Here is a 24,081-nt window from a genome sequence, read left to right on the forward strand (position 1 = left end):
CAAGCGCCGGCCGCGAGACCATGATGAATTGGGGGAGCAAAGTGGAGAATTTAGCGGCTAAAAAGGCAATGCGTCCCCCCCCAACCCCCCCACCCCCGGAGCGGCTGGAGAACTGAAGCGATTGTTCAATGCCCGTCCGAGAAGTGGACAAAAACAAAACGGCAACAAGTGCGGGTCAAGTCGTGGAAAATTAAGGCTTATATTCTGACATTGCAAAATAGATAAACATCGATTATCATTGAGCGGTGATTCAGTTGTGCAATCAATGTTTCTTAACTAAATTTAAAGTCCCTGTAACTTTTTTTTTTTTTTTTTCCTCATAAACATTGTCAGCCACCTCACTCTTTTGTCTTTCCCTGCGACGTTGTCATACAACTTGTTCCTAATCTATTTCCGCGAGGCAGTTATCATGTCTTTTGCGGCGGAACATTTTTATTGCAGTTCCCCAAATAGCGTTTAGGATTCCAAGAGGTGACAAATGATTCCAAAGCGTCGAACTCCCTGCGAGATGAAACATGTTTCATTTCTCGGTTGAGAGAGAAACATGCCCCCGGTCAAAGATAACACTTGACACTTTTTTTGAATAAACGATTCGGCGTTCACTCGCAGTGCAAATATGAAATACATTCCAGCCACTTTCGAACCTATAATAGATTTAAAAGAAAAACAATGCGTGTCATTATTGCGATAATGGCGCCCTCCTGTGCAGCAATTAGCCTAGGCTTCCCACGTGTTTACATAGATAATATTTGTTCCTATGCTTTGTCTTGAAAGCGTTTGAAGGCATTAGACTGACATTATTTTATTGTTGGAATGCATAGTATTGCTTCATTCAGGCCGGTGGGGAGCCCATTACGAAACAGGCGACTTCATTTCACGCTTCTTTAGCAGATCCGATCAGATTTGAGAGTGGAGCCGAGTTGCGTTCAAGACCGCCCTGTGAGCAAACGCGAGCAGGCCGGATGTTTATGGGCAACTGCGTTTGGACTTGTACGCGCCCGCCGACGAAAAACAAAGAAAAATCGTGCCGTTTTCACAGGAAAGGTGGGAAATCACCGCCGAGTGCAATAACAAAAAAAAAAAAAAAAGAGTTATCAACGCTTGACCTTCGACTTCTTTGTCATCGGCGCCAGTCAGGCCATCTGTTCGCTGAGCATTATCATCGTAGACCCAGACAATTTCATACATGAGGGTGTGCTGCTGTACCTAATGAAGTGTCCCGCCAGCGTACAGTATAAAGTCATTTCCCGCCATGATCTACTGCTGCCCACTTGTGTGTACCGGTGCCGTATTATGCTTGAAATGACTTCGCGAGACGACTCTTCTGTGCGGGCAATGTGGCGGCAAAAGAACCATTTGGGTGTCATTACCTTTTTTGCGGGGAGGGATAATAGCATTAAAGGCTTATGACCACCATCTGAAACCAACCCCTCCCCAAAAACATGGTCGCTTTGCATCATCCAGTTTGTGAGGAGGAACACTAGCGGGATCATCTCCAACTCTATGAAAGTTTACGAGAGGAATTAAGCCAATGTTTACATTTGTTTTTCACCCAGCATATTCGTCAAAGGATATGGCATGAAAAGTCTCCACTCTATCCATGCCTTTATCTTAATTTTAGTTTACTTTTAAATGACGAATGACATTACATTGAGGGATTCGTCGGTCTCGCTAGGAAGCAACACAGTGGCCGTTTCTGGTATGTACGATATGTGTGGCTGCAAAGTGCTTGGGCGTCGTCATTTGGCTGTATTTAGGGTGACATTATTAATGATTAATTTTTATATGTAAAAAAAAAAAAAAAAGTATATATGTATGATGCATAATCCATTTTTCGCCCTTCACATCAGGGCTTGCCCCCACAAATGGCGAGGGCTCAATATCAGCCTTACTTGCAGGCGTGTGTCCTGCCCCAACCAGTTTTAGAGTTGCAACTGAAATTCCTTTGCAAGCGCAGATGTTATGTAGGTCAAGCAGCGTATATTTTGTGCGGGGAACCTCGCATGCCAAGGCGCTTACTGACCAAATCGCCGCCGACAGATGTCACAATGTTTGGGCAGCCAGCGTGATGCTAGGTGACCGTCAGTCTATGAGTCAAAGGGAGAAAATGGTGAGGGGGAGAAGGATGAGGGAGCTCCATGCAATTTGGAACGGCTCACAGTTGTTTCGGCCTCAATATTTACCACGGTGGGCTGAAATCAAAACTTGCTTTCAATCTGCATTCGTTCTAAAGGCCAGCGGTGGAAACGGAAACTGTCTTTCTGCCGTTAGTGGCCGTGCTTGCAAATGAATCCCAGCCTGCGTCCTTTAGTGAAGACAATTGAAAACCTTCAACAGACTCCTTCGGTAATTACGCAACTTCACTCTTTTTTCACACGTAGCTTTCAATCTGTTAATACAGTCATGTCTTGTCTTGCGTGAGGTTAATTAGGACAAAAAAATAAGAACGAGATTCCAAATCTTAGTGATCGTTCCAACAATCAACACCCTTATTTTTTTTCCCAAGTCTTAAGAAATATCAGACAACCATTAGCCATTGTATACGCGTCGGCGTTGAAATGCAACCCACTAGAAATTAGCCTTCGGAAAAGTGCGGCAAAGGTTATGGTGTCTTTTTGTGAGGAGGAGCGCTTGAGTCAGCGAGTCTAATTTTGCGCAACCTTTAGTAATAAGCATACTGTCGATTTTCAGAGAGGAAACACATGAATGTGTCTATTGTATGAGGGTAATGTGGCTGCCATGGCAACCGCTACCTGTTCTTTGAGCTCATTGGTTAGATAGATGTTTGTTCCAAACAATATACAGCCCCTCCATGCCGTTAATCCCGCGCCAGCAACACACTTCTGTGTGTTTGCCCCCCGACTGATGTCTTTTTTTTTTGTGCTTTTTTTTTTTTTTTTTTTCTTCTCTTTGCAGCCCAGTCATGTCTGCACTGAGAACGCAAAGAGAGGAATAATTTATGAGGTGATCTCCTCGACACTTTGGCGAGTGAGCAAAGATGTGAGTGAGGGAGGGTAGCAGTGGTCACGGGCGATGGCTCGCTTGCAACATGGCAGGTGAAAATGGAGGTGATGGCCTTTTTGGATTTTAGGCAGAACTCCTTTTGGCTTTTCAATTTGCGAGTTTGGGTCGGCTGTTAGCTGATCGTTGTTGCAACCGATTCTGCAAAAAACAACACAAAAATAAAAACGACGCTTCTGATCGCGTTGTCTGGAATTTCGATCAAAACGTTCATCCCTATTGTGTGCAGCAGTTGTGCAGTCACTTGCAGTAGTAGTAGAAGTCAGACGGTATTATACTGCCCTCCGGTGGACAATAAGGCTCACCAGAAGGAGCAGCACAATGAATTGAATTGAAGAATTGCCACACAATTTAACAATGTATCATCCTGTACATTCTATTTGGTTTTTCTTAGTTTTTAAAAATAATTTTTGTGGGCTGTTCCGGCTGATCCGAACGGACTTTTTTCTTTTTTTTTTTTTTTTTTTTTGGAGCCCGGCCTGCCTGGCGCAGTCCCACGCAGCTGCGCTCCAGCCGCATGTAGGCCGGCTTCTCGGGGCAGCGTGCTGGCTCAGCAGAAGTGCCGCCTCGCAGCGGGTTTGTAGGTTGGCGTCCCTCGATGGCCTCCCGCATCTGTCGGTTTTCTTCAGCTGTTCTATTTACCTTCCACCAGCTGCTCATGTCCGCGTCAAACTGTCCTCAGGCTTTTATCCTACAGCAATGCATTACAGACCAGGTTTTAAGAGTTGGAGGTATCTGCCGGAATACTTTGTCTTCGTCTCGGTAACGTGTGTTCGGAATCTAAGTTGGTTAAGATACCGCAAGAACGGAAATGGAAAGCAGGAAAACACCCCCCCGCCCCCAAATATAACCTACAAAAACGACAATTGGGAATGCATTCCTGTGAATGCTCGAAAAGACTCAAAAGTGGCCAGCAGAGCACTCGCTCGGGTATCAGGAACAAATTGTAAAATAGCCAATCTTGCGTTGCTATTGATTAAGCCAACAAAAAATAATTACAGTCGTAATTTTGGACGCGTTCCCTGTGTCCAAGTCAGTTTACGGCGGTCCTGACATGAGTGAGTGCTGTAATTAGTGTGAATTAGTCGTAGTAGTAGGAAGCTATTGGAAAGAATACTGTTAACGCCTTAACAAGTTGACGCGCTTCCCCTCCAGTCTTGTAGGTGACGATTATGTGAATTGTAAAGTGGCTGGGAGAAGGATCGGAACAAGGGTAGCCTGACAATGATAAGAAAATGGCTAAAATTAGAGAAGTATCCGCAATTCATAAAGTCCCGGTACTTCATGTAGTGACGCGATGAGATAAGAATATGAAAATCAGGTCAATGTCAGTTGGACTGAAATATTGAAGCCTCGTGTCGGTGGGAGACTTCAGCACATCTGATCAAGAGTCCCGTTTGAGCTCCATGCCCCCTGAAAAGTCATTGAACGTCAAGAAAAATGGATTCTTTTGTCGCCTGAAATATCAAAAAGGCGCTGTTAGAGCAGTGAAATGGCATCAAACTTTTTTTCTTTCTTCTTTTTTTTTTTTTTTTTTTTTACATAATCCAGCAAGAAAAAAATCAATTGCGATCTCGATCTGCACTGCGTAGGGAATAAAGTTGCACGTCAAAGACAGTCACAGTCAATACCAAAGCTGTATCAACAATTGTGCCTTTACAAGAATAACAATGCTCACTTTTGATTGCATCAAGTGTGGAAATGCCAAGTCAGTTAATGCGATTCTACAATAAGAAAAACGCGATTTACATTTTTATTTCACGGCGCTGGTAGACCTCCCTTTTCCCCACTGGCTCAACACAGAATGTTGTTGACACATTCATGAGACTGAACTTTTAATGCCCTAGAATTGGGGTCACTGCTCCGGTCCTTGAGGGGGGGTCCCTACCCTGCATGTTTTTGATGTTTCCCTCCTCCAGCACACCTGATTCAAATCATCAGCAAGCTCTGCAGACGCCTGCCAACAGTCCTGATCATAGATTAATTTGAGCGTATTTTTGTATGCAGGACAGACAAACTGCCAAACGGATTATTTTTTTTAAATTTATTATGGCGCACCTGTAAAATGGGATGTGGTGGCGCCCTGATGGCTCACAGGCCATATATGGTCCATGTTCTAGTGGCGGGCAGTGCATTTGGCACTTGGGCCTTCAGTGAGGACTCACCCAATCATGTCGCAATCTTAGAAACAAAAAAATGGCATGCAATGAATATTGAATTGGAGGTGGCGAATGTAGGTCAGTGTTTCTGATGGCAGAGATGGCCTTTGGCTGGCTCGCCGATTCACAACGATTATTCCGCTTTGCGTTCCCACCGGTGCAGCTCGCGCGACTCCTCCTCTCGCGTCACGTCAGCGGCAAGCGGCGGCGGCGACGACAATGAGTCGGGTCGCTTCGACCGCCAGGGCGCCAACAGATGGTGTCGCAAATACATTGGCGTTAATTGGCCACAGAAAAAGTAGAGTTTGGATGTAAGAACAGAAGAAGTGGGGAGGCGCTCCGAGTCATCACATCATGAGCACCATGATGATGGAATGATGTCCTTGTGAAGATGATGCCAAGTTAATGATTTATTTATTTATTTTTGTGTTGTCAGCTGATTGAAGTAGTTTTCACTTTGGCAACAGGCCGGCTGGAAGACGCTTTCGTCGAAACTAAATATAGAATTCTATGCTTCAAAACAACACGCTGATGGTTTTTAATGCGTGTCAACATAATTTGCCGTCAATGCATTTGACTACATTTTGTGTCGTGCTCCAACTTGTGCACTGCAATGAGTAGAATGAAATTATCTTTGACCCAAAACTTTACCTGACAGACGAGCCCTGGATATTTCTGCTTCATCGTTTGTGAATTTGCATATTGGCAGATTTTCTCTTGGCAACTTCTCAGTGTTGGCTTGTCAATAGAGAGGCTGCTTGGGCATCCCCCCCCCCCCCCACTACCTTCCTGGACATGAAGTAAAAATATTGATAAAATGAAAAGTTTACCTATTAGATAAGCAGGATGAATATTCTACTTTCTATTTTTTTTTTTTTTTTAAATGTATTAAATATTTTCATACCTTGAGAGTGGATGGAACCAACATCCATTTCTCACAGAAAACGCTTATTGGCAGTATATCCCCTGCTTATTGAAGATTTTTCCAAATTATATATTAAATTAATTTCAATGCACATCATTAAACACAGCTTTTCACTTTATTTGAGCCAGCATGGCCCCTGTCCATTTCAGGTGTCATTGCGCTCCCCTCGGATGTTTCATGTGTGTCAGCCACGTGTATTATTAATTAGGCGAGCGCCGACTAATAACTGGTGAAACTGCGTGTCTTTGTCTTTGCACGCTTGCTCGCCTCCTTTCGCTTTTTTGACCTTGATGGCGCCTTCTCATCCGCCGTTTTTTTTTTTTTTTTTTTTACAGCCACCAGGGGCCGGCAGGTATTTCCACGAATGCTCCAGTGAGCGTTCTTATCCAAAGCTTTGGTTTAGCATTAGAATGACCTCGGAATTAGCGCAATATCCATTCCGCTGTGTGGACTGGAGCCATATTGCAGCAGGCTCGAATAAAAGCGATGTGGACTCATGATGTGCCAGGTGGTTAATGGGACACTCTGCAGCCATCCCGGACTGGGAGCGCCACGATGAAATGTGCTTTGCCTCCACAAAATAATAACAGTCCCATCCCCAAAAAATAAAAAATAAATAAATAAAAAAAGACAGACGCGGCTGGCCTTTAATCGAAAAGCGCGAGGCTCTTCAAGGACGATTCAACATTGTAATTGATGTTAAAAAAAAAAATAATAATAAATCCGCGGTAGATTATGACGGTCTGCTCCTCTCGTCAGTATCGCCTCTTAATATTCAAATGAGGGGTTTGATTATTCCCAAGGAAGTTTCTGTGAGTCGGTATGTTGTAAGCCTCCCACTGATTTGTCGCTGCATCGTTTCAAAGTCTTTCATTTGCAAACATATGAACGTGAAGACCAAGCCGGTCTGAGTGGTATTGACTCGATGGGTATTCATAATCACGGCTCTATTTACTGAGATTTCAGTCCGGCTCACTCGTTGCGCACCTTATATAAGGTGATTAGCATTTAAAGGGTTCTTGATTGTGAGTGTAAAGGCACCGCTAAGGGCAAATACAGTACAATATGGTCATTGTTCAAGGATGGATTATGAATTGGAGTATAAATACAAGGGAAGAAAAATATTGGACGGAATAAAAAAAACAAAAAAAAAACAATCTGCATAAAGTAAAAAGAATACATTTTTAAAAACGTAAATAAAGTATCATTAAAAATTCATGGCGATTTATGGTGAGGATTTCAAAGTCGGCTCGTCCACACAAATGAATAAAATGTTTAAATGTTAAAATTTCTGATGTCGCTAATGATTCCAATGCCCGTTTTTTCTTTATTTCGCCCTTCTTTATATTCATACAATCATCACTTGAGACATTTCGGATGACTAATATGTTTACATAATTGCGGGCAAGGTCAGTCGAACAAAAAACCTCTGCTGATCCTTGCCGTACTGTTGGGGTGACCCTCGCAATCCGTCTCCATAGCAACCGCAAACTTTTTTTCGCTGCACCGTAGCATTCGCCACTTGCCAGGGGGCGTTTGATTTGAGGCGAGCCCCATAACGCGCCCTAATGAAACTGGCAAATTGCGACTGCGCACAAACTAAATCACTATCTAATTTCAATTAACGGTGCACTTTTACACCTTTTTATGGCAACGATAACCAAACGGAAGACGTCAGCACAAGGTAAAATATAAGCGCCGTAAAAAGCGGACCGGACATCAACAAAAGGTGCCGGGCGAAGATAAGAGAGCAGCTTCTAAATTGCAGACTTTATGTTGAGTACCTTTTTCTTGTAACTTTCAAAAAGTACCCCTGACACTTGTGGACTTTTTTTTTTTTTAATGATAATGAGGAGAAAAAAAAAAAATCTTGACTGTTGAAATGCGAGTAAAGATAGCTGCTAGCACATTTGGACCATCTATTCAGACTGAGGGGAATCCAATTAAGATTAGAAATGTAACTTTAAGCGGAGTGTCAAGACTTGTATTAGATTTAGTCGTAGTGAAAAGGAAAAAAAAAAGCAGGGTGTATATATATATATTAAGAGGAAAGTAAAGGCACACGATCATATATTAAGATTGCTAAAGTACATAAAATCCAACTTTATTTAAAAAAGGAGAAAGAACAGCAAATATGACTGCATCTCACTGAGAAGCTGTGACCGTCTCTATTTCGACAAGTCTGTATTATACTGCCCCCAGGTGGCCATGACGCACACACCAGAAGGAGCAGGACAATGTCCATTGAATTGAATTCTTTTTTTTTTTTTTTTTTTTTTAAGTTTAATAATGAATCCAGAAGCTGTTCTTCCATTAATTGGTTCCAATACGTGGTAGCAACCATCAACATGAGCTTGCGCACAGACTGTCGCTGGGCAACTTTGACATGCTCCTATTTCCAGAGAAAAGTAAAAAAAAAAAAAAAAAGTTACCTTGAAAACTCTACGCTTCAGCTGCCATTTACATTCGCTGTCTGACTTACTTGATTTACTTTCAACTATGACTCGTAATTATTGCATCTTCGTTTTACTTGCCTGATATAAATGTCATCACCATGCCTATAAAAAGGCAATTTAGTTATTTGCGTTCTATTCTTTAGCCAAATATCATCAACAACTGTGCTTATTACAAACATAAGTAGGTGCCTGGCAAGCTGCCTGAACATAAATATTGTTCTCAGGCTCTTCGGGGCAGCTCTGTGAATATTCAGTGAAATTAATTACAAGTCACCCGGGATGTAATTATAGCAAGCGATGCTTCTTTGTTGCTTCACCCCCGCTCGTCTTTTCCATCCCGCGTTTAGTATTCTCCATGGCGCGCCTCGTTGTTGCGCCGCCGGAGCCGTCTCGCCCCGCCACCTCCCCCCGAGGCGTCCTCGGCCTCTTTTCATGGTGGACGGTTTGATGGCTCGCTCGACTCTCCCGCGGGTCCTCGTCCGCCGGGAGACTTCTAGCACGAGGCCTCGGGACATAGTCACAGGTCGCGAACTTAGGAAGAGAAGTGACAGTGGGAATTTTTGAAATTCAAATCCCGCTTCCTCTTTATCGCTCCCCGGGTTTTATTTGTGAGTCAGGAGGGCGTCGTTTCTGCACAGTGCGCCTTGGAAACGTGCTGAAGGTTCGAACAATGGATGGAGGGAAGGACTAAGAAATAATTAGTGTCAGGAAGACGGTGATGGAGGGGGAAAAAAAAGTGGGCAGAGGACATACATATTGATAACGCTGAGGAATTTGAAAACGTTTGGACGCGTGCAGGTTTATAATTGGGAATTTCCGCCATTTTTTTCCTCCCTGTCCAGGAATGATAAACATTTAACTTGTTCAACTATTTACAGCAAATTCTTGTGTGTCTCTGATGATAGCCACTTAGGAAAGCTGCACACAATTAAATGCTTTTCCACTAGATGGCAGGAGGTACAATTAACTCATAATGTCGGTCAACTGGAGTCCGACAGTTTACTGCAGTATTCAGCAGTAAAAGGGGCTGGTTTCACCTAGGCTCGTATTTTTTTTTTTGCTTTGGGGACGCTCAAACATCGGAACGGTCCTTTTCTTCTATAAAATACCAACAGCAACAGTGAAAATGTGCTTATGATGGCAAACCTATTTACAAATATCACCGGTGTAACAATTTGACACACTTTACAAAGTATTTGTAGTAGTATTTGGTAGTGTGTGCGCAGGCATGGTGCCCGTATGTACATTACATCATCGCTTCTACTTCTAACTTGAAATAATCTCCGTCACGTTTTTGCTTTTGTGGATGTTCACAAGCATTGTTTTGATACACGGCGATCTCACCCAAAAGGGAGCCCGTGCTGCTATCTACTTGCCATAGTTTTTTATTTTTTTATTTTTTAATGGGAAAAAAACCCCAGAGTTGGCCAAGACTTTTCTCATGAAAAAATCCTGGCGCTCCTTGTTAGGATGAAATCATCCTTAATGTGTGTGTCAGACCCCACGCTTGAATCGAATCTGACTGTTCACGTGCTTCTGCGGGTGCTGCCGTTTTACTTAGCGACAGTTCAAATGGGCGTTCGCGCTTATCTCTGTGTGAAGCAGAAGCTTCAATGAAAGAGCGTTTTCCGTTCATGTGGATGACACACAGTCGGAGTCACGAGTTGAGGAAAATATATTTTCAATCCCATAAGTGCATATACAGACCGGCGATTGTGTGCCGTATTTTTTTTTTTTTTTTTTTTTTTCCCTGAGCGTGAAGTCGCTGCAGCGGAACGACAAATGCGCTTTCCTCCTCAAAGGCGGCCCCGCATTTCAGAGCCTCATTCACGCGGGTTCATGCGAGGCCGCGCATCTTAAACGCCTCCCATCATCACATCCTCGTGAGGAACGCGGACGTGTTCCAGTTCCGCTGGAGGCCAGCAGGTCCCCTCCAGGGCCCGCGCGCAAACAACATTTGGCAAGCGGACGCTTTGCCTCTCCACTTTGTCACGTGGACGCATCGCACTCGGCGCCGCGTGCGGGTTGAAACGCCCGCTCGGCGCCTCGCACGAGTGCCAACAGACTAAAGAGAATTGCCACGAGCAATTAAGAAGTTGTGAGTCAGAGTGTGCTAATTCTGCTCCCCTTCTCCGCTGAATACTTATTAGCCAGTACGTGGCTTGTGTGAACGCTGAGGGGGCTGCAGCGCCATTACGCAGCGAGGTGGGCGTTCGGACACGTGCGCGTTTGTAATTGGTCTGCGGTGACTTGAGATCGATGGAATATTGGTGAAATCGGGAAGGTGCATCTGCTCGCATGTGCGGTGTGAAACGGTGAGATTTTAAGGCGGGGGTGGGGGCGGCGGGCGGGGGTGCGAAATCGCTGCTGTCACATGTTGACATTCATGGACTACTAATGCAGCCATCAGTTTAATTCATTCCGTGACCAAGCTTGAATCGTCTTTCCCCATTCCAATGAACGGAAATGCCATTAATCCCTTTCCAGCTGACCGAAATAGATTTTATTTTTTTTGTGTTTTTAATGAGAGAAGGAACACTCTACATTATTCGACTTGACACAGATGGACAGCATTGATGTAATTTAAAAAAAAAAAAAAAAAAATGTAAAGAATGAACGCATTTGTTTTAGTTGAATGGACAATATGCTGTCGCTTGCTTGGAAGTATCAAAGAAAAGAAAATACACGGTGACGGCCAAGTGCTTGTCAGTAAGCCGCAGCAAGAGTATGTCTTTCTTGGCAGAGGATAAAGAATATGTGCCGATGAATGTTGCAGCTACGTTGATCCGGATTGCGCTCAAATATCCGTTGCTTAAAGGGTTAAAACGCCATGAGACCACCATGCTCCGGATTTTTTAATTTAGTAAGGATATAACACATTGTATTATTGAGCTAAAAAGAAAGTGATAAATCCCTGCTGATCACAGCCGCGATTAAATTAATGCTGTACGATAGAGCTAAGTAAATCGACTTTAAAAGCACATTTTCCCCGGCAGCAATCCTCATTTCATGACTCTTTTCGGTCTCTGGAACATCTGAAGAGAAGCATCTACCAAACAACGAGAAAATGCAAAACGATAGCGCACAGAGCGACAGTGTTTTTTTTTTGTTTGTTTTTTTTTTTTTGCCGCCGTAATAAACGTATCAGTGGCGACTGCTGGGGAGCCATAAGAGAAAAGCAAACGCGGAGCGAGGCAATATAGTGCGTGACAAATGATAAAAAAGGCCTTCTGAACGCCGATAAGCAATGAGCCCAGGCAAAGGACAGAAATCCCAGCAAGTGCTCCTGAACAAAAAGGGATTAGAGAGAGAGAGAGGAGCCTTTTTTTTTTTTTTTTTAAACTGCGCTTATACATCCTCTCAGGTACAAACGCTTCCCGCTGGATCGTTACCACCCGCCGTGTTAAAAGTGCAATTGTATTACTGATTGTTGTCTTTAGCGCGCAGGGGCGACGGCGCGATAAAAGCGAGGGGCAAATCGCCCGGCAGCCACCTAGCGATGATTTGCTCATCCGTTACCATGAAAGACTGTTTTGTTTCAATGCGGAGCTGGAGAAACGCAGGCATGTAATCGTCCCGTGGATTCTAAAACACATCTGCTCTTTGCAAAACAAACATTGGCATGTTTTATTTTCTTCTTTTTTTTTTTTTAATTTTTTTGCAGCAACGGTATTTTCAACCTTGCTTCAATGTGATTCACGTCACCGCACGCGCCGAGGGGCCGCTTGGACCTTGTGGTTGCGTCAAGCACATCGCCATGGCGACGAGCGCCGTGCCATCCGCATCCCGCCGGACAACACAACTCTTTGCCATCTCGTCATCTTATTTTCAAAGCGACGCAAAATCACTCTTCGTCCGATGATTATTGTTGAGTTGATGGCAATCGTGACTCAGCTGCTTTCACAAGCGCCTCTTCCCGAAACAAGATATGATGCACGCTCATGCGTGCGGACGGTAAATAAAAGAAAACCGCGTTTATGGCAGTTGTAAATGTTTTCCCATCGGAAATAAAAGAAACGGAAATGATATGTTCCAGAGACGAAGAGTCATAAAACTTGTATTAGCTGTACAGACAATGCATCAAGTAGCTTGGAAGTAAAAGCCTATCGGCATTACTTTAGTGTGAATGCTACAGAATACGTTTTTTAAATTGATATCCTCCACACTTTTGTCATTATACTAATTCCGCCTTTCTTCACAAATTCAAACCGTTTAGACTAGAAAGGAGTTCAAACAAAATTAAGGACAGTGTTTTCTAAATTTCAAACATTAAAGCTTTCCACACAAATACCTTATTTCACCTACAAAAAAAAAAAACAAAAAACACAATTTAAGTGAATGAGGCATCCAACAGAAAAGCGACGTTTTAGGGAAAAAAAAACAACATATCATCTGTTACAAAATGAACACGTCAATGCAAATACTTTACGCATGAACTTCCCCCCTACCAAATTTCTCCGCCGATTCAAACATTCCAACATCAAAACATTCAGCCTGCTCCGAAAAGCTGCAGAACTATTGCTCACATTCCCCTAATCCTCACATTTTTCCCTACTCCAGTTTTCCTTTCACTTCTTCAGTAATCACTTCATTTCCATAGAAATTGCATCCAATTACTGCGTATGCTGTTAGTGACCTTTCTAACCACGTGCCTTTTAAGATGATGTTCAAAATGTCGAATTGTTCAAGAGCCCACACAAAACCCGACTAATGTGTGCATTGTGCCGCTTGGACGCAGGTTCACCCGAACTCGCTGACTTTGCGGTTGCGCAAGAGTGGAGCGCGTTCATCTGCTGGCTGAACCGCGTGACTTATTGACTCGCTCCCTCCGCGAGCGCGTACGGCCTTCGCTCTTTTCGAGCCGCAGCCGAGTCTCGGACTGAGGTTTTACAAAGACTGATCTTTGCAGGGTCGCTATTGAACGTACAAGACCGCCACTAGATTCTTGCTTCGCTATTCCGCGCGTTGAGATTTTGTCGTGTTAAAATATAAGCGCCTTGGCTCGATTAAGGTCTGACAAGTGTGCCGAACGGAGTGGCTGAGGAGCGCAAATGTGAGCGAGTGCGTCGTGGCCGTTTAGCCCGAGGGATCAATAAAAGCAGTCCTGACGCTGAACTCTTCAGAATCCTCCAAACGGGTCGGTTAGTTCGCCTCATAAAGTCGTCCGGCGGGCCTTGGTCAGCCTCCCGGATGCCACTCCTCGCTCATACGGGGGCTTCCGAGCTCCAACTACGGCGACGCGGGCCACACGCCGCGTTCTCCGGAAAGTCTCCCCAATGCAAAGTGCGAGATATCGTTGAAAAGGGCCATTTCCCAAACAAAAGCGCCAAACGTCGACGGGGAGTCACTGTTTGGGATTACACCACAATAGTGATGCTCCTCTGAAGACGAGCAGGCAGTGAGTGAGCGGACGTAAAATATGGAAATGTGCCCGGCAGCTCTCGGATGATGGCTCGGTTGAAGTGGACGTTTATGGGCCATATTCACAACATTTTTTTTCTTTTCTTTTTTTCCCTTTAATCTTCTCGTGGAACATGAATACCCAGTCAACAAGGAATTGTATTATCTATACAATTCACACATTGGCTGTAAACTATAGATCCGGGGTGGCCAATAAGTGCCTCGCAAGCCACAAGCGACTTTTCGCCTGTCAACCAGTCACGTATTAAAGACCCCGTCAGGCGGATTCAAAGATTTTTCTAAATGCGTTATACATGTTTGAAGATCATTGTTGAAAACAAATGCAAAGGCCGAGGAAAGTTTTAGCGAGCTAGTTATGCCGACACCCTTAAAATGCATCTTCCCTTTTGCTTTAGAGTGCCTCGTTGTCAGACGCAGAGGCGTGGCCGTTTTTGGAGCGCCGAAGGCCATGAGTGTGCGCTTGTCATAGAAAGAAGGCGGAAGAGTGAGCTTAAGGAGGAAAAAAAAAAAAAAAAGTTCATGACAGCCAGCGTACGGCAGCGACTTCGCGCTGATGTTGTTGCTTTAGAGAGCCTCGTTATTGCGATGTGGAAAAGCCACAAAATGACCAGGCGGGATATATTCCAGTCATTAAAGGCTTTAAGCGGAAATATTTGTTTGCGTCCCAACCATGTATTTATGTGTATGACTTGAGTGGGTTATTTTTTTTTTTTCATTCGACAGCCATTGCAGCTCGCCCCATTAAGATAATTTAGATGTGTGGCAATGTCAGCATCTGGCAGGAATTCCGTCGAGAGCCGCTAAATTCGACTTCAAACCTGCCGGACTACCCCCCCCCCCCCCCCGTCTGGTTCAACAAAGGTAGAATTTTACTTTACTCGCTGCTGCATTTGCAATCATAAGAAACACTAAAAAGAAAAGAAAATCTCCCTCTGTGGCAAACGAATGAATGAGGGCAAACAAATCAAAGCGACCTTCCCGAGCAGTCTTGGGTGGCATTCAGAAAAAAAACGCCGAGCGAGCAGAGTTACTCCGGAGTTTTGGATCTCGGCGGCAAGAGTAAAGACTCCAAAACGACTTGCGGGGGGACTTCTTAAGCGAGCTCCGGGCATGAAGATGATGGATATGTGTTCCGAAGAGCAACAAAGCGACATTTGCATTTAGATGTGCTGGAGAGGCATCAACAAACGAGCACGCTGGCAAACAATAAGACTGAATGACGTCCGGCCATTATTGTGACTGAGTGGCTCCTGTCATCTGATTACAGAATTAGCCACACAAGGATAGTCGACTTATTTCCTCAAATAGTGGACGTGGCCCGACGGCACCAAACCGCTGAAAATATGTGAAAATATGTCAGCGGCATAGTTTCAGCAGATAACCCAGAAAATGTGTGCAATTTCTGCTGAGTGTGGGGCAAGTAATTGCACAAAATGAGAGCGAAAATCTTGCGCAAACATTTTCCTTTGCTACTGTAAGTCACGTGAAATTCTGCAGCTTCATATTCTTGCGCACGGAAGTCAAAACATGAGATAATACAACAAACAGTGGCTTGAAAGGGCTTCTACACGGGAGCTGGCCAACATGCTCATCAAGAAGAGAAAAAAAAAACAAGAAAAAAACTCGCGAGCTTGCAAAATGACGTTTTGGCACTTTTGAGTCGTCGGCACGAGGATGGGAGGGGAAAAAGCACAATTAAAGCTTTCATGTTAGAACGTCAATCACGAGTTGGGCTCTTTTCGAGATAGCTATGGAGGAGGAGGCGGTGGTGCTGGGTGGGCGTAATATGTAAGATGCAACTGTTTTGATCACTCGTTCGCTGATAAGTGAAGATTTCGATCATTAGCAGGGAAAAAGACGTTTGGCTCATATGGTAATTCCAGCCTTGATCCCACCATTATGACACATACTGTAAATGTATATATATACATATGCTGGACATTTTTTTTTTTTTTTTTTAGCCAGGCTCTTTATGCATATTAAAGGAGTGTTCCTGTTAAAGACTCAAAGTGGCATTTTCTGCGATATAATTTTAGGCGCCATTAAAAAAAAAAAAAAAAAAAAAAAAAAAGAAGAAGCTCCGAGGTGGATTGTTTGCACCTTTTTGTATTGCTCAACTTGTTCATGTTTAGGTGGCTGTCACTTAGCCCAGCCGATCGTGTCGTTGATTTCCACCCTGTCGCCGCCTTCAGTTCCCCCCAGCGCTTCTTTTTGCTGCCCTTCTCTGGGCCAACATATCCCACCCACCTCCCTCATGCATGTGCACTCGATTCTAATTAGGGCAGCTACAGTCAATATGATCTTTGTAATCCGTTTAGAACGTACCAGCTTTCCGCGCTCCATTATTTCATTATCTTAAGCTCCGTCAGGCGCGGGAGCGACACCCGGTCGTTATCGACTGACCGTCGCCGCCATGACGCTAAAAATCAGATATGAGAGCAAATTAAATTTGGGCGTGAGACCAGCTAAGTCCTCTCAACTCGTGAGAAGTCCAATAAATCACTCGCCGTTGGATGCCGTTCCGTATCAGTGGCCCTGACATTGAGTGCGGTGGAAATGTCCTTTTTTTTTTTTTTTGTCTCTGGAGGTCGCATCGGAACGTCCGAGAAGTGTTTTTGAAGGGAATTAGGCCATGCCGGGACAGAGGTGTGAAGTTTGACACCTGACACTCGAGTCTCTGCCCCCTGTTGTTTTGTAAAGAATGACCCCCCCCCCCAAAAAAAAACACCTTTTTCTGGGTCACTGGTCTGTATAAACGGCAGTGATGCAGAATTGAGCCTGGGGCGAAGGGAAGACAAGTGTGAAGTTGGAAACATGACACTCACGTCTTCCGCCTTGTTGTTTTTGTCAAATCTGCTGGGATTTTATTTATGTATGTCTTTATTTATTTATTTTATTTTTTTTTTCCACGGGTCGCTGTTCTGTATAAATGGCACCGACAGGGAACGGGGGTCTAGCTGACAATTTTCCGCATCTGGAGGTAGTATCAAAACCGCGCCAGAAGTGGGATTGCAGCTTTTTATTAGGACATTTGGTTTTGTACAAGCTGACATGTTTTCGGGTTACTGTTCTGTATTGATGAGGAATCGAGCTTGTGTTTAAAGGGGGGCTTGGGGGAGGCGGTCGCAGGTGTGAAGTTTGACAGCGGATGCTCACTTCTTCTGAGCTTGAAATTGTGGTGAATTTCTGTGAAGTAAATGTTGATTTAAAAAAAAATAAAATAAAATAATGTAAATGCACACGCAGTTTGCATGCAATGAAGAATAAATACCGGCACAGTAAATCCATGTACTTCCGGCTGAAGTTCTTCTTTGATAAGAAGTAGTAGTAGTAGAAGGCCAAGAAGAAATAATGGTAGTCATGGGAACTAGTTTTCAGTTTCCACGACAAGGATTTACTGTGGCTAAAGATGCATTAAGCCAGCAGGATTGTACCTTTGGCTACAATGCAACGTGGGACTCTGGTGAAGGGAAGTCATTTTAAACTAAAAAGAAAAACTTTAATATGGTTATTAAGCGGACGTTCCGTCATCCGTCATCCTCAAATAAAAAAGGGGTACCGGTGCCTCCCGCAGCACCGGTACTCCTTTTTTATTCAAACATTTTTTTTTTTTTTTTTTTTTTAGGCTCATTGAATAACCGAACGGCACATTTGAAGAATGTTTTGAGTTTGCAAACGGTCTGCGTTTATTTCACACCCACAATGAGGGAACTGTAATCTTGGGGGCAACGAGAGTTTTTGGTCGTGAAATTCCCCCTGAAAAAAATGGACTTGTCTGACTTAGAAGGAAGAAAAATAGTGACGGTATAAAGCCGCAATAACACAGTGTATTGTCAAACAAGGCTCTTTTTTTTTTTTTTTTTTTTTTTTTGCCGTTCTGTAAAAATGTCACAGACAGAATATGCGCACGGGGGTCAAAGACAACCTGGCAATTTTCCACCTTTGCGGGTTGTAACAGAAGCAGGAGTGCACCTGTGTGTACGGTAATTCCTCAACATTAACACCTGACAATCATTTCTGTCGCACCGTTGTGGTAAAAGTCGACATTTCTTTGCTTTTGGCGTGACACGGAACGGCGGGTGCAGGTGGGCTAAGTCAACACATTTTCCGCCTTTCATTCATAAACAAACAGTGCCGATGCGAGCGGCGACGCGAAAGACGGAGAGATGGACGGTTGTTCTTCAGAGTGTTCTGTCCATGCAGGCGGCGTTGAAGACACGCCACGAGAAGTTATTTGCCTGGCAGTCTGCGTTTGTTCCTTGTGGATTTTTTTTTTTTTTTCTTTTTTTCTCCGGGGTTAACGCCGAAGTGCTGTTTTCAGCCGCACGTTCCCGGCAAAGCAAAGACACTAAAAGCTCCCGTCTGCGGCTTCTCCCGCTCAGTGTGTACGCGGGTTCATGTGCGTACACACAAACACACGTTATCAAAAAAGGGCACCGCATTCACTGAACCGTATAAAAAAAAAAAAAAAAAGTGTTATTTTGCCACAAACAAAATGCAAAACACAACTTGGACGCCCACTGTTTCAGCCTGGCCAGCGGGTGCAATCCAGCCACAGGTTGTTTTTTTTTTTTTGGGGTCTTAAAGCTACCGACCAGACAAACTACTGCATGACTTGCACTTTCTCCTCATGAGACGTTGAGTTCAGTTATTTCACTGGCGCAGAATCGGTCACGTCTGAAATATTTGGAAGGCGAACGCTTAGTTGTATTAAAACTCGATGCCGCTAATGCGGCGTATGACAAATTGGGCATTGTGCACGGAGGGGTTACTTAAAGCGGAAATCAACCTGAACATCTTTTTTTTTTTCAAGAATATGCTCTATGCAGACCCACTAGTTGAAACGCAGCATTCCGATTAAGATTGCGTTTGTGGACTATGAGTTAAGCAGCAAAATCCACCTGTTTTTAGCCATCTCGGGCGGGCGGCCATTTTGTCACTTCTGTCGACTGAAAATGACATCACAATTGCTCGGGGCTCAGGTAACGACCGATCGCGGCTCAGCTTCGGAAAACACGTCAGCCGTGATTGGTCTATGTGAGCAGTTGTGATGTCATTTTCAGTCGACAGAAGACAAAATGGCCGCCCCCCGAGATGTCTAAAAACGGGTGGATGAACTCTTATTCCACAAATGCAATATTTATCAGAATGCCCTGTTTCAACTAGTGGACTTGTACAGAACATACTGTATTCTTGAGAAAAATATGTTTGGGTTGACTTCCCCCTTTAAAGATCGGCTTGGAAGGGCATCGATAGCGAGGCAAACCGTCCTCGTCAATCACAAGCGAGCATGACCGCGCGGGCGGCTCTAGCACTGGATTTGCTTCCGGGTGTAACTAATGCTACGTCCGCCGAGCGCGCACGTCTTTTGCTGTGCGTTTTTGCTCAGCCGAGGCGAAACTGACACGATTGCATTGATGAGGAAAACTCGCTCCCGCCGGTTGACGTGCTGCTGCTGCAACTGCCGCTCATTTGATGGTGGCTGACAAAAGGTGTTCTTGAAGGGGGGGCAGTGCGCAGGAATGCGGCAGAGGGAGCCGCCTTGATGCCTCCCGCTAATACCGAGGCTTCTTTTGGAAACGCGAGGTCTCTGCGACGCGGAGAGCCCGGCAAATTAGCCCGGCCGCTTGTCACCCCACTTAGCGGCGATGTGGGCGGGGCTGGTGTCGCTCATCTTGGCTGTCACGGTTGGACGGCTGAGAAATGTCGCTACCGAGGCGTCGGCTTGGCCGCCATCTGCTCTGTCATCCTCGGCTTTGCTCCGGCGCTAAGGGCCTCGCAAATGCAATGTGTGCACAGCGTTAGGTAAATGTTTGATCTCATCCGATAAAAGAGACGATGTTGTTAAGTCGTGAGGTATGATTTTTTTTTTTTTTTTTTCAACATTAGTTTTCTTGGTTAGCTTCTAAAATCAAAGACAGCATTCATGGTTTTGTGCTCTCTGCGATGCTCAAAGATGGCGCCAAAGCTCGTCGACAGAAAAGTAACATTTGGTGTCAAAGAAGTACGTCGAAGTGACACGTCTCGAGTGCGTTGGGGAGGAGCTACGTTTAGCCAGGGTTGTTAGTGGAAAGTGGTTGACAAATGCTATTTTCACGCATTGCAAAGTACCTGGATTACCTTCTATTTCAGTTGCACGATTGACACGTTTTAAAGTTTGCCACATTCCACTTGGGTCTGATTCGTTAAACGCAAAAGTGGGTTGAGGAACCAAAAGTTGTACTCGTAGCAAGATTGCGGTTACTTTAGAATAATATGACTCAAGTAAAAAGTCCAAAGTAGTCCTCCAAATATCCACTTGAGTAAGTATTCAGTGAAAAAGTAACTTCCTACAATTCGCATTTTGAACCGGGACAAGTTGATCCCTCCACGTTTATCAGCAAAGCTGACATCTGTTTCATGACTCCAAAGTGGGCGCTGTGCCAAGTTGCACACTTTTATGTTCACCGCTTTGCACACAGCGCAGATTGCTTTTTCTGAATGAGCACAACCCATTTAACAGCGGGGACCGGGAAGCTCAAACGGGTGCGAGAGGGTCCGGCAAGCTGCAATTTGCATTCACGTGCTGCTTTTTATTCCACAGAGCGTTACGTTTTGCAAACGTAGGCCCAAACGGCCTCTCGAAAGTTTCTCAAGTTCCAAGTGGAGTTGTTGTGCGCTCAAATGTTTCTGCTTAACCAAAACACTGAGGTTAAACGTAGGTTGCATTAAAACCATTCTGACACGTATAGTGTAGGCAGAAAGTTCCTGGTTCCTGGTTCCTGAGACTCGGAGTGCAGCAGGGTCAGGTTATCCCCCGCGAAATATCTTTCTGCGCAACCAAAGGAGCCATCCCGGTTGCAGGTTGCTGGCGCGCGAGGAATGGAAGGGGCGCAGCAGAAACGGGTGTCTTTGAATCACAAATGAGCTTTTCCCAATGCGGCGCGGCCTTGCTGACTCACTGGCCAATTTATTCAGCCAGTCAAACACAATCACGTCGGCTCTCGAATTACTTTGAGTGACTGTCCGACAATGCGCATCGCATTAAGTCCTGTGAAATACCTGCAGTGCCGCCACGTGTTTTTTTTTTTTTTTTTTTTTTTCATGTTCAGCTCTTCGGTATGTCTCTGGTGGCGTTTTTTTTTTTTTTTTTGTGTCTCGTAAACAAGCCACTGTACCATTTTAATGTGCTGATTTCATTTCTTATAAATAGGACACCGGTCAGGTGGCTACCACCTCTGGCCAATTAAGGAGGAAAATTTACAACAAACATCCCAAAGTCACTATCTAACAGTGCAGTCAATCCATGCATTATTAAGAAAGAGGTTGAATAATACATAAAGGCCGGTGTTTCCCAAATTATTCTAGTAGTGTGTTTGGACGGTGCTGGCCTGCAGCTTGAATTAATGAGACGGAGGCGAAGACTTTGCCGCTTTCAACAAGGAAACGGGTTTCGCAGGTCATGAGTATTCGAAGACCAGCTAAATTCCAAAGTGTTTATTGAATCGCGGGGATTTCGGAAACATTAACAATTAAAACGTCAAAAGTTTTGTGCCCTGGAGGTTGTTGGATTCAGAGTCCCGCGCGTAAAGTACAGTGACACCGCAAAGGTCGGAGAATTTCCAAACCTGACCCCGCAAAGTACCGTCAGCCGAACGCGCAAGACTTCGGTAAAGTTTCGCTGGCCGGTGGCGTGCGAAGGGGGAGGCGGCGGGGGTTGTGGTGCGAAGACCCTGGGCATCCTACTTAGTGGGGTCATCCAAACCAAGTGCCGATGGGCATTGAAGCCGATGTGGAACTAAGTGCATTAGACTCCCGATGGACTTTAACCGCCAACCCACCGACGTCCCTCAGCCCCGTCGATGACCGCTTCCCGGCAGAAATTTGCGTCCGCGCCATCCCGTTCACGACCGGTTTCCAGCTGACATGAATGACCTTCGCGTAAACGTGTGAATAAGCATGAACTGATTAGTTGTGAGCTAGATTGTGCAAACGTAGCGGGAGCCAGTTGGCGCGGCGGAAAAGCACCTCGGTCCAAGCAGCCCGGGCTTTTCGCCTGCTGCTTAGCGCGCTCGAACCCTCAACTCGGGCGACGGCGTTGCGAGCCTCGGGCAGGGCGGCGCCAGATGACGATGCGCTCCAAGGTTGAATGAGTTTTTGGGGCGCAAGAGTGACTTTTGCCCTTCACGTTGGATGTACGCTCACATTGTGTAAAAATTGAGCGAAGGTTAATGTAAGTGCAGCACTGCTACGACAGGACCCACAAATAGTCGTTTGAACATTGTTGGCGTCACTTCATCACACTGTCCGCAGCATTGTGCATTCCCTGGAAACTGGTTGTCGATCCAGGTATTTTTATCAAATGCGTTTCATATATGGATGGAGAAAACCATCAGGAAACACAGGCATCGTTTTAAGCGGTCGAGATATATCGTTAAAAGCGACTTTTTCCTCAGTTGAACATCCAGCGTTTGTACCAACCCTAGACGGGACCTGCCGTTGAGTGATACGAGGAGATAAAGCTCTCATCAATAAGTCGATGCAGGTCAGCCGAGTGGGTGCGTGCGTGGGTGGGCAACGGTCAGCTAATCAAGTAAAGTGAGTCCAAGTATCTGCTCTTTGAGGCATTAAAGTAAACAAATGGAGCGCGAAGGACACAGTGATGAACATCTCCATAGTTGAGGGGGAAATAAAAGTCCTCCTGGGTTTTAAATGCTGCACACTTTTTTTTTTTTTTTTTTTTATGACGATGGCAGAAGCGTCTCTGTTTGGAAAGGAAATCCATGCGTGAAAAATTAGACAACAAAACATGTCAGCGATGTCACGAAGGATGATAGGATCTAAAGCCGCCATTCCACTTTGAGGGCGAAATCCGAGGGAATCGTCAACGATGAGAAGGTGGAAGTTTTCCTCGCCATCACTCGTGAGCTCCTCGGCCGCCTTTTGGTGCCATTTACAAACGCGCAACGTGGAACTGACTGAGCCTCGCTTGCGTACGAGTTGACTAAGCCAACCTATTCAAAAGAAAATGCTCCGACGAGAACAGGGCGAGCCTGGAAGAGGAGAGAACGGGCACAAGGGAACGTTGTCAGAAACGCCCGTTGGCATGTCAGTGAAGAGTTGCCGCACCTTTAAAATCAATCGCCGCTGACAGCTGCTTAAAGAATGATCCTAAGACAATAGTGCTCGCTTTGAATTGATGCAGACACGGATCAGGTAGATGGTGGTCCTCCCCCCAAAAAGTACAACTGATTAACCACCAAGTATGTTAAATCGCAACCTGATTGTAGTCATTTCGAACATGTTCTGGCATAGAAAGCTTCTCAGATTAATTTACAAAGCACCTCATGTAGGGGACGTGGGTCGGCGTTTTGATGCGCAACCAGGATCGGCATGAACCGAACCACAATGGCGCCAGAATTAGTTTTGAACCGAAACGCAGCCAATGCACAAATACATCTGTGTCATTGGCTGCCATGGGCAGACAAGGTGAGGAAGTCATAGTATGGCCCCCCATCCTCTCTTGTCTTCAAGCCTGTGGAAAACCGTGACACTTTTGGAGCTTCCTCAAGCAAGATCGATAAAGGTGGAAGGCAGTTGGCATCGGAGCAGCGGCCCTGCGAGGCTGTTCCGACATTCAGCAAAGTAATAATCCCAAAAAGGGAAGTTCAACTTTGAAGTTTGTAAAAAAAGACGTTTTGGATTGAAATGGCTTCTGAATTCAGGAAAATGTGACCTCGCAATTCTGCACTTTCAACAAATGGCTATCTTCAGTTCTTTACCACCCCATTTTATTTTTTGTCATTGAGTATGATTGTCATCGAATGATACTTGAACGGTTGACGATTTAAAAATTGCGCCGATTGTCATTTGCGTAGACTATTTCAGAAAATCTGCAAAAATATAACTTGCGTAATAAATTGCAACACGTATGGCTAATTGCTGTCATGCGTCTTTGTCTTGGTCCAATGAGTCCCTAGTGGCAATTACTTCTACTTCTTGACCATCACCATCCAACGAGATGCAACAAACCGGACCTGCTTTGCTATTGTTGTAAAGTAAAAAAAAAAAAAGGAAAAAGCTGTTGGAGTGGCTTTATCTCACTAGTCCGTGAAGGTTT

General features: G+C 44.8%; 1 long non-coding RNA gene across 2 annotated transcripts in view; it reads left to right on the top strand.

Moving 5' to 3' along the window:
* The window catches only part of LOC147128904 (uncharacterized), a 53,300-nt gene that overhangs the window by 26,415 nt on the left and 2,804 nt on the right, over positions 1–24,081 (top strand). Inside the window, exon 4 of one of the 2 annotated variants that reach the window (XR_015082602.1) lies at positions 5–28. The exons of the other annotated variant lie outside the window; for it this stretch is intronic. This is a non-coding gene — a long non-coding RNA (uncharacterized LOC147128904). Of the gene's footprint in view, positions 1–4; positions 29–24,081 lie in introns of those variants that run through there. 2 annotated transcript variants of the gene reach the window in all.

The sequence above is a fragment of the Filicampus tigris genome, chromosome 19 (assembly GCF_054856515.1).
Source record: "Filicampus tigris isolate MCC_2025a chromosome 19, RoL_Ftig_1.0, whole genome shotgun sequence".
Taxonomy (NCBI): Eukaryota; Metazoa; Chordata; class Actinopteri; order Syngnathiformes; family Syngnathidae; genus Filicampus; species Filicampus tigris.